Source organism: Microcebus murinus, chromosome 8 (assembly GCF_040939455.1).
Source record: "Microcebus murinus isolate Inina chromosome 8, M.murinus_Inina_mat1.0, whole genome shotgun sequence".
Lineage (NCBI taxonomy): Eukaryota > Metazoa > Chordata > Mammalia > Primates > Cheirogaleidae > Microcebus > Microcebus murinus.
Window position 1 is genome coordinate 10,691,146 of NC_134111.1, and position 11,926 is coordinate 10,703,071.

At 45.2% G+C, this 11,926-nt stretch overlaps 1 pseudogene across 1 annotated transcript; it reads left to right on the forward strand.

The window, feature by feature from the left end:
* The first annotated feature begins 9,762 nt into the window (after window positions 1-9,762).
* On the forward strand, window positions 9,763-10,697 carry LOC105862736 (large ribosomal subunit protein mL48 pseudogene; annotated as a pseudogene). The gene has a single exon (XR_001150167.2). The product of XR_001150167.2 is annotated as a large ribosomal subunit protein mL48 pseudogene (transcript).
* The last annotated feature ends 1,229 nt before the right edge of the window (window positions 10,698-11,926 follow it).

Here is an 11,926-nt window from a genome sequence, read left to right on the forward strand (position 1 = left end):
CCCTTTTGGGACCCTACAGCTGACTCAGGGGAACTCAGACTGTGAGCTCCCTACCTACCAGCCCTCCCAGGTGCTGCTGGCACGGTGTTCCCAGGAGAACAGTGCCGACTCAGAGGCTGAGAGACATAGACCCAGCTTGGGCTCCTTGTGGGTGAATTGGGACTGGAACTCCTCTCCCTGGTGGGGATACAGTTTGAACTCTGGGACCCAGAGGTTGGACCTGCAGACTAGATCCCCTGCACCGAGGGCCAGCATTGCCCGGGGCACAGAAGGGTTATACGTGAATAGCCTACTGAGGTGTGTGTGCCTCCAGGGGCGGATCGGTGTCCTAGAGGGAAACCCTACTCCCAGGAGGAGGCCGTGCGCCCAACCCAGGTGGCGTTCCTGTGCAGGGAACCTCCCCGCCGGCATCACAGTCCGGGGAGGCCTGGTGGCTTGTGGTCTGGCCTGCTGGCAGAGGCCTATGAGTAGCTGCGGAGTTGGGGAGGGTGGAAAGAAGTGAGGCCCGCTCCAGACTGCCGGTCTCAGACAGCCCCACCCCCAACCCAGACTTTCTGGCTGAGCGAGACCATTCCAGCCCCGCCCTGACAGCTTTCCCTGGAAGCAGAGAATGGAACTTTGACCCCTGCTAACTGCCTGAGGGCAGGCTTACCCAACCCAGCTCCGCCCAGAACAAGAGCTGATAAGAGGACACAAGATCAACAGCATAGCCTGTTCCTCCAAGCAAATGCCACCTACTGACAGGGACGGCATCTTGCACAGCCTTTCCACGGCACCCACTGACTCAATATACAGGGAGTGGTCCAATTTCACCCACAGACACCACCTAACGCCTCAGAAACTAAACAAGGTGTGTGAATACCCAAACAATAACTTAAGGAAAGAAACAACAACTGATCGACATGGGAAGAAATCAGCGAAAGAACTCAGGAAATATGAAGAACCAAATGGAAAACACACCCCCAAAGAGGAGCACCAGCCCACTAGAAACGGACACCAACCAAAATCAGGCAACCAATATGACAGAAGAGGAATTTCGTATGTGGATCACAAGAACACTCACCCAGCTGCAACCACAACTCAATAACCAACACAAAGAAACCACAAAAAGCCTCCAGGATATGGGAAAAGAAATAGACACAATGAAGAAAAGTGTAACCAAACTCCTGGAAATGAAGAATCAATTCAATGAACTACAAAATACAGTGGAAAGTCTCAAGAACAGGGTAGATCAAACAGAAGAAAGAATCTCAGAGCTTGAAGATAACACCCTCCAATTAAATAAATCAGTCACAAAAATAGAGCAGAGAAATAAGAGAAAAGAGCAAAGCCTACAAGAGCTGTGGGATTATGTGAAGAAACCTAATGTGAGGGTCATAGGGTTACCAGAAGGGGAAGAAGACAACACTCAAGGGTTGGACAAGCTGTCTGAAGATATAACAGAGGAAAATTTCCCAGGCCTTGCTCAAAATCTTGATATACAAGTTCAAGAAGCTCAGAGGACCCCTGGGAGATTCAATGCAAACAGGAAGACGTCACGAGATGCAGTCATCAGACTGACCAAAGTATCAACTAAAGAGGCCCTTCTAAGAGCTGTAAGACAAAAGAAGCAAGTAACATACAAGGGAAAGCCAATTCGAATAACACCAGACTTCTCTAATGAGACTTTACAAGCAAGGAGAGACTGGGGCCCCATTCTCACTCTTTTGAAACAAAACAATGCCCAGCCTAGAATATTATTCCCTGCAAAACTAAGCTTCGTATATGAAGGAGAAATAAAAACATTCTCAGACAAGCAAAGGCTCAGAGAATTCACCAAGACAAGACCAGCCCTACAAGAAGTACTTAAAACAGCGTTACGCATGGAACATCATAATAATAACCCACGAATATAACAACAACCAAAACCCAAAGATATTAAAGGCCAGATATTACAATGGCTCAAGACAGAAATCATAGCAACAACATCCAACCCAACAGAATGATCAGTAATCTACCTTACCTATCAGTTCTCTCAATAAATGTGAATGGCTTAAACTCTCCACTCAAGAGACATAGGCTGGCTGAATGGATAAGAAAATACAGGCCAAGTATATGCTGTCTTCAGGAAACACATCTAACCTGCAAGGATGCATATAGACTAAAAATAAAAGGGTGGAGATCAATATTCCAAGCAAATAGAAGCCAAAAGAAGGCTAGTGTGGCAGTTCTAATTTCAGACAATTTAGTTTTTAAACCAACAAAAGTAGTGAAAGACAAAGAGGGTCATTATATAATGGTGAAGGGCACAGTTCAACAAGAAGAGATAACAATTTTAAATATATATGCACCCAACTTAGGTGCACCCAGATTCATAAAGCAAACCTTACTGGATCTAAGCAAATGGATTAATAGCAACTCCATAATCGCCGGAGATTTCAACACCCCACTGACGGCATAAGACAGATCCTCCAAACAGAAAATTAATAAAGAAATAATGGACTTAAACAAAACTCTAGAACAATTGGGTCTGACTGACATTTACAGAACATTCTACCCAAAATCCACTGAATATACGTTCTTCTCATCAGCTCACGGGACATGCTCTAAGATTGACCATATCCTAGGACACAAAGAAAATCTCAAGAAATTTAAAAAAATAGAAATCATAGCATGTACCTTCTCAGATCACAGTGGAATAAAAGTAGAAATCAACCCTAACAGAAACTCACATTTCTACACAAAAACATGGAAATTAAACAACCTCCTACTAAATGATTACTTCATAAATGAAGAAATCAAGACGGAAATAAAAAAATTCTATGAATGAAACGACAATGGAGAGACAAGTTATCAACTCCTCTGGGACACAGCTAAAGCAGTTCTGAGAGGAAAGTTTATCTCCATAAATGCCTATAACCAAAAGACAAGAAGATCACAAATAGACAATCTAATGAAACGACTCAAAGAGCTGGAAAAAGAAGAGCAGACCAACCCCAAACCCAGCAAAAGAAGTGAAATCAACAAGATCAAATCAGAACTAAATGAAGTTGAAAACAGGGAAGCTATTCAGGATATTAATAAAACAAAAAGTTGGTTCTTTGAAAAAATAAACAAAATTGACACACCATTGGCTAAGCTAACGAAAAGCAGAAAAGAGAAATCTCTAATAAGCTCCATCAGGAACAAAAAAGGAGATATCACAACTGATCCCAAAGAGATACAAGATACAATTTATGAATACTACAAAAATCTTTATGCACACAAACTAGAAAATGTGGAGGAAATGGACAAATTTCTAGAAACACACAGCCTCCCTAGGCTCAACCAGGAAGAAATAGATTCCCTGAACAGACCAATCTCAACAGCTGAAATAGAAACAGCAATTAAAAATCTCCCTAAAAAGAAAAGTCCCGGTCCAGATGGCTTCACACCTGAATTTTACCACACTTACAAAGAAGAACTAGTACCTATCTTGCAGAAACTATTCCACAACATCGAGAAGAACGGAAACCTCCCCGACACCTTTTATGAAGCGAATATTACTCTGATACCAAAACCAGGAAAGGATGCAACAAAAAAAGAAAACTACAGACCAATATTCCTAATGAATATAGATGCAAAAATTTTCAACAAAATCTTAGCTAACCGAATCCAGACACTTATCAAAAAAATAATCCACCACGACCAAGTGGGCTTCATCCCAGGGATGCAGGGATGGTTCAACATACGTAAATCTATAAATGCAATTCACCACATAAACAGAAGCAAAAACAAAGACCACATGATTCTTTCAATAGATGCAGAAAAAGCTTTTGACAAAATTCAACACCCTTTCATGATACGAACACTTAAGAAAGTAGGCATAGGAGGGACATACCTAAAAATGATACAAGCCATATATGACAGACCCATAGCCAACATCATACTGAATGGGGAAAAATTGAAATCATTCCCACTTAGAACTGGAACCAGACAAGGCTGCCCACTATCTCCACTTCTGTTCAACATAGTGCTGGAAGTCTTGGCTACAGCAATCAGACAGGAAAATGGAATCAAAGGTATCCAAATAGGGGCAGAAGAGATCAAACTTTCACTGTTTGCGGATGATATGATATTGTGTCTAGAAAACCCCAAAGATTCAACCAAGAAACTCCTGGAACTGATCAATGAATTTAGTAAAGTCTCAGGATACAAAATCAATACACAGAAATCAGAGGCATTCATATACGCCAACAACAATCTAATTGAGAACCAAATCAAAGACTCAATTCCCTTCACAATAGCAACAAAGAAATTAAAGTACCTAGGAATATACTTAACCAAGGAGGTAAAAGACCTCTACAGGGAGAACTATGAAACACTGAGGAAGGAAATAGCAGAGGATGTAAACAGATGGAAATCCATACCATGCTCGTGGATCGGCAGACTCAATATCATCAAAATGTCTATACTACCCAAACTGATCTACAGATTCAATGCAATACCTATTAAAATCCCATCAGCATTCTTCACAGATATAGAAAAAATAATTTTACGCTTCGTAGGGAACCAAAGAAGACCCCGAATATCAAGAGCAATTCTAGGCAACAAAAACAAAATGGGAGGCATTAATATGCCAGATATCAAACTATACTACAAAGCTGTAGTAATTAAATCAATATGGTATTGGCACAAAAATAGGAATATTGACCAGTGGAACAGATGTGAGAATCCTGATATAAAACCATCCTCATATAGCCATCTAATCTTTGACAAAGCAGACAAAAACATACGCTGGGGAAAAGAATCCCTCTTCAATAAATGGTGCTGGGAAAACTGGATAGCCACCTGTAGAAGGCTAAAACAGGACCCACACCTTTCACCTCTCACAAAAACCAACTCACGCTGGATAACAGACTTAAACCTAAGGTATGAAACTATTAGAACTCTAGAGGAAAAAGTTGGAAACACTCTCCTAGACATCGGCCTGGGCAAAGAGTTTATGAAGAAGTCCCCAAAGGCAATCACAGCAGCAACAAAAATAAATAAATGGGACATGATCAAACTACAAAGCTTCCGCACAGCCAAAGAAATAGTCATGAAAGTAAACAGACAACCTACAGAATGGGAGAAAATTTTTGCATCCTATGTATCCGATAAGGGACTGATAACTAGAATATACTTAGAACTCATGAAAATCAGCAAGAAAAAATCAAATAACCCTATTAAAAAGTGGGCAAAGGACTTGAACAGAAACTTTTCTAAAGAAGACAGAAGAATGGCCAACAAACATATGAAAAAATGCTCAACATCTCTAATCACCAGGGAAATGCAAATCAAACCACAACAAGATATCACTTAACCCCAGTGAGAATGGCCTTTATCAAAAAGTCTCCAAACAATAAATGCTGGCGTGGTTGCGGAGAGAGAGGAACACTCCTACACTGCTGGTGGGACTGCAAACTAGTTCAACCTCTGTGGAAAGCAATATGGAGATACCTTAAAGCGATACAACTGAATCTACCATTTGATCCAGCAATCCCATTGCTGGGCATCTACCCAAATGATCCAATGACACTCTACAAAAAAGACACCTGCACTCGAATGTTTATAGCAGCACAATTCATAATTGCAAGGCTGTGGAAACAGCCCAAGTGCCCATCAATCCAAGAATGGATTAATAAAATGTGGTATATGTATACCATGGAGTACTATTCAGCTCTAAGAAACAATGGTGATATAGCACATCTTATATTTTCCTGGTTAGAGCTGGAACCCATATTACTAAGTGAAGTGTCCCAAGAATGGAAAAACAAGCACCAGATATATTCTCCAGCAAACTGGTATTAACTGAGTAGCACCTAAGTGGACACATAGGTACTACAGTAATAGGGTATTGGGCAGGTGGGAGGGGGGAGGGGGGTGGGTATATACATACATAATGAGTGAGATGTATACCATCTGGGGGATGGTCATGATGGAGACTCAGACTTTTGGGGGGAGGGGTGGAAATGGGCATTTATTGAAACCTTAAAATCTGTACCCCCATAATATGCCGAAATAAAAAAAAAAAAGATGGGTGGTGATGCACTATCCATGCAAATTGTAAAACTATAAAAAAGAAAATTCAAGGCTCAGATTAGATCTTTAAGATCCCTTTGAGGTTGAAAGTCATTAAGAGGCTAAGCTTTTACCTCTGTGTAGCTTTATAGACTATTAGGAAAACAACACAAAACGATGTAGAAAAAAATCAAAGAGTTAGGACCAAGCTGTAGTGCAGTGACTTGGAGTCTCTAGGGACTCAGAGAAGCCGGGAGGAGGTCAGTTTCCTGTGACAGAAGGGCTGTCGACCAAGACCAAAGAAGCAGTTGTCCCACGGGGCTCTGTGAGAAGTAGGCACAAGTAGGGTGTGTCAGCATGGCCTTGCCTGTGGGGAGTGTGTGAGTGAGAGAGAGAGAGAGAGAGAGAGAGAGAGAGAGAGAGAGAGAGAGAGAGAGAAACACGTCTTCTGGTGGGAGGACGCTCAGGAAACCTATGCCAAATGCAACCTTGTTCAAATCCTGATTCGAACAAACCAACCATAAAACAGACATCTTTGGAACAATTGGAAGAATCTGAAAATGGAATGGGCCTCAGATGATCATAAAGAACTTTTGCTAATTTTGTTAGGTGTGTTAATATGTGAGCATGGGTGTGAACAACTTCATATGCTTGTTATGTAAGAAAATGTCCTTACTTTTTAGAGATATACACTGAAATCATTTAGCAACATCATGATGCCTGGGTTTGTGTGTGTGTGTGTGTGTGTGTGTGTGTGTGTTTTTCCGCAGAAATAAAAATAGATGAAGCAAGCGTTGGCAGAATGGTAATCATTGTTAAATCTAAGTGCTGAGTGTTTGGGTATTTATTGTACTATTTGTATGAGTCAGGATCTAATCAGGAGACAAAAAGCACTGGCATATTTAAAGCAGAAGGACTTTGAGGGAGAGTTTGGTTACATGGTGGATGGGGAACCTAGGAGCCAGAGAACCGTGAGAACAGTGGCTGACACCACCAGCCCTGGGCTGGAGTAATAACGGAAGAAGATGCTGCCATCAGAACCCAGGGGCTGGGTTCACCTAGCAAAACAGAAACCACAGCAGGATTTTTGGGACAGGTACTGGAGCCATGGCGGAGACACAGCTACAGCAGGGACACTGCCCAAGGTAGAAAGAGCCCAATTGACAACCAAAATGAAGACACCACAGTCAGCTCCACACAACACAGAGCAGAGCAGGGAGGGGCAAGTTGTTAGAAGCTGGGACCCTCAACACCCCTATGACTTGTCCTACGCACGGGCTTCGCCCTGGAAAATTCCTAGGACAAAAACAGCACCCCACCCTCCAGCTGTAGCTCCGAAAAGAATGCGTTCCATGACATGCTGACCGCGAAATGCTCCAGGGTGTGCTAACTGCAATTGTTCCCGACCACCTGCCAGGTTGGGGTTGGATAATCAGTCACAAACAACCTCGATACCGATAAGATACTGATTTGGTCTGATTAGCCCAAACCCAAGACTCACCGTCACCCCACTGCATTTTTTGTTTCTACTTCCTTGTTTCTGTATGCTTATAAAACCTACTAAGAGGCCGGGCGTTGTGGCTCACGCCTGTAATCCTAGCACTCTGGGAGGCCGAGGCGGGCGGATTGCTCCAGGTCAGGAGTTCGAAACCAGCCTGAGCAAGAGCAAGACCCCGTCTCTACTATAAATAGAAAGAAATTAATTGGCCAACTAATACATATATAGAAAAAATTAGCCGGGCATGGTGGCACATGCCTGTAGTCCCAGCTACTTGGGAGGCTGAGGCAGGAGGATTGCTTGAGCCCAGGAGTTTGAGGTTGCTGTGAGCTAGGCTGATGCCACGGCACTCACTCTAGCCTGGGCAACAAAGTGAGACTCTGTCTCAAAAAAAAAAAAAAAAACCTACTAAGAATCTAAGTAAAGTAGACCTGGACAACCATTTGCTTGGTCTCGTTCCTTTCTCTCACTCATCTCTTTGAGGCAAGGTCCCCCTTGGCCCCCGCGAGTAACAGAAGGTCCCGCGGGCCAGGACAAGTGGCGCCCAACGTGGGGCCCGAGGTACGGACCTTTGTCGGGTGACGCCACGGAGCGCTCTTCGGCCGAAGGAAACCCTACAGAGACCCTTGTTCTTCCGCTCACAGAGTCGACGGTCTGGTGAGTAAATTTTTACATTGTCATCCCATCGAGATGGGCCATTCATTGTCTAAAGAGGCCGTTTTTATCAAGGATCTCAAGGCCTCACTCAGAGAGAGAGGAATTAGAGTTAAGAAAAAGGATCTAGTAAAGTTTTTTGTGTTCATTGACTGTGCTTGTCCCTGGTTCATTGTTGGTGGACCTGAAATTCACCCACGCAAGTGGCAAAAAGTAGGCAGAGATTTAAACAATTTACTTCTGAATCAGGGCCCAGATGCCGTCCCTATATCCGTTTTCTCCTACTGGGGGCTAATCAGAAATATTGTTGAGGGAGCAGATTCAGATCCCAATAAAAAGCAGCTGCTCTCAGTAGCAGGATTCTGCCTCCGACCCGTATCGCGGTCCGCTTCGAGAACGTCTTTAGAGGCGGCCGAAGGGTCAACTTCCCCTAATAATCCTGAGGGACCAACATGCCCTTCCCCTTGCCCCTCGGTTTGTATTAATATGCCCCCTCAGGACCCCTCGGCTGAGCTCCAGACATCTAGGGACGAGCCCCCGATTAGTAGGCCAGACACCAAGACCCTTTACCCTCCCTTACCCGAGGGTACAGCCCCTCATGCATTTAATTACCCGGTGTTCAAGAAACAACCCCTCCGAGAGTCCCTCGACCCCGCAGAAGAGGCAACCCTCGAAGAGGAAGCGGCCCGATATCACAATCCCGAATGGCCTCCTCCTTACGCGCCCCAGATTTGTGCACCTTCATCAATGCCTCCCCTTACCATGCCCTTGCTTTTGCGTGCCAAAGAAGACTTAAGTCAAAGGGTTACGCAATTAAAGGATGTCTTACAACTTCAAAAAGAATTTGCCCAGCTTTCCAAAGATTTGTCCTCCCTCCAAGATACGCTTAAAGATGCTGTCTTCATTAGCCACCCATGTCATGAGACCGCCCAGTCATATGCCACCTTAAATAAAAAATCCTTAAAGTCCTCCCATAAAGCCCTAGCATTCCCAGTAGTTACCTGGTCTAATAGGCAAGGAGACCTTGCCGCCCCTTCTTCGAGCCAGTCCCTGCCCCAAGATTCAGATAATGAGGATACGGAAGGGAGGGAAAGAGAGAGCGAGAGCGATGACCTCCCAGAAGAAACAGACTCAGAGCCCACTGAATTTTGCAGACTAAAATTCAAAACCTTAAAAGAACTGAATTCTGCCGTTAGGGCGTATGGGCCCAATGCACCCTTTACCTACTCCCTCCTAGAGGCAGCCTCAGGGGGCGGCTACCTGCTCCCCGGAGAATAGATCAAACTAGTACAGGCGGTCCTTTCTCGCGGGTAGTTCCTCTCTTGGAAGGCCGACTTTCTCGACCGCTGTCAGACCACGGCTGCTAATAATTTAAAAAACCCCAATTCTGCATCTTGGACCCTTGAAAAGCTTAGCGGACAGGGGAGATTTGCTACTGAACAGCACCAAAGGAGACTCCCAATTGGACTCTTGTGTCAGACCGCCGCAGTCGCCTTCGGCGCTTGGCGTACACTTCCCTCTATGGGATCTGTCCTTACTCCCCTGACAAAAATCACCCAGGGAGCTCAAGAGGGTTTCAGTGGAGACCCCCAGGGATCGCGGCTGGTGCGGCGGACCTTCGGTTTGCACAGTGAGAGGCTGCAGCAGCAAAGGATGAGCGGAACCCTGGAAAAGGTGCTGTGCCTGAGGAACAATACCATTTTTAAGCAAGCCTTTTCCCTCTTAAAGTTTAAAGCTTCAGGAGAGAATCCCATCTATTCTGCAGGTGGCATTCTACTGAGTACCAGTCGGCACTACAAGTCAAAGCCCACCCATGCCATTGGAAGATACCAGCACTTAATTAAAGCAGAAGAGCCCAAGAAGAAGAGGGGAAAAGTAGAAGTGAGAGCCATTAATTTGGGCACAGATCATGAATATTGTGTTTTAAACATTCACCTGACTGCTTATGACATGACCCTGGCAGAGAGTTATGCCCAATATGTTCACAACCTCTGCAACGATCTTTCCATTAAAGTCGAAGAAAGTTATGCAATGCCAACCAAAACCATGGAAGTGATGCGGCTGCTGGACCAAGGCAACAAAATGGTCCTGGACTCAGTCCTTACCACTCATGAGCGAGTGGTTCAGATCAGCGGTTTGAGTGCTACATTTGCAGAGATTTTCTTGGAAATAATCCAAAGCAATCTTCCTGAAGGAGTCACATTGTCAGTAAGGGAGCACACTGAAGAAGACTTCAAGGGAAGATTCAAAGCTCGGCCAGAACTGGAAGAACTGTTGGCCAAATTGAACTAGCTATTACAGACCTGCAATATGACAACACTGGTCATATTGAGTGCCAAGAAGGGGACCTTCCTGCGTAGTCAGAGTTAAGCAGGAGAACTTCACCCTTGGATTTCATAAATTCTTATTCCCACAGCCAGGAATGCCTTCTCTCCTCTGTGGCATGGCTGTGCTTGCCAGTTGTTACCACTAATCCTAGTTATCCACCATCTAATAAAAATGTGCTGGGGAAAAAAAAAAAAAAGAGGGTTTCAGTGAATTTGCGGGCAGGCTTTTAGAGTCTGCTAAACCAACCCTCGGACACGAAGATGAGAATAATAGGCTTATTAAACAATTGGCCTATGAAAATGCCAACAGCACCTGTAGGGCCATCCTCAGGGGAAAACTCAAAAATAAAGACCTAATGACATGATTAGAATGTGTAATGATGTTGACCCCTTCGCCCATAAGGTATCGCAGGCCGTGCAGCTTGCGGTTGGGGCCGCCATCCAAGAGACCGCGGCACAGAGGGACTGCTTTAAATGCGGTCAACCAGGGCACTTTGCGAGGCAGTGCCCCCTAGCCACCTCCTCTGCTACCCCTAACCTCAGTGAGCCGCCAGGCAGGCCAGCCCAGCCCTCCTCCCTCTGTCCTCGCTGTAAGAGGGGAAAGCATTGGGCCAATCAATGCCGCTCCAAGACTGATGTCTTTGGAAACCCCTTGCCCCCCCTTTCGGGAAACGGCCTGAGGGGCCAGCCCCGGGCCCCCCGTCCTATTCAATTCCAGTCGGCCTCGGGTAACAGCCGACAAGAGAGCCCCCAGACTCCTCCGAGCAACCACAGGGAGCACAGGAGTGGACTTGTGTGCCTCCTCCGACACAATATTAAGACCTGAGGATGGTGTTCAAATTTTGCCCACTGGCTCCTTTGGACCACCCCCCCCCCCAGGCTAACATGTTCTTTTTTATTCTGGGCCGAGCCTCCTCCACTCTTGCGGGGCTCATAGTCCACCCCTCCATAGTAGATAGTGACTTTACTGGGGAAATTAACATCTTAGCCAGTGCGCTTACCGGCCCTGTGTATGTTTCTAAGGGACAGCGCTTAGCTCAGGCATTACCCTTGCCCCGTAATACATCCTTCCCAGCCATCGCCTCTAACCAAGGTGCTTCCTGCCCTGGCTCTTCTAATCTCTATTGGGTCCAAGCTATCACCAAGGAACGGCCCACCCTACGGCTAAAATTAGATGGTAAACTTTTTGAGGGCCTTCTTGATTCAGGCGCCGATTCCACGGTTATTGCCCAAGACGCCTGGCCCGATTCATGGCCACTGCAGCCCTCCCTTACGCACTTACAAGGCATAGGACAGTCTAAAGATACTCTCCAGAGCTCAAAAATTTTAACATGGGAAGACCCTGAGGGAAACAGGGGTACCACTCAACCCTTTGTAGTCCCGAGCCTACCTGTTAACTTATGGGGGCGTGATATCCTTGCACAAA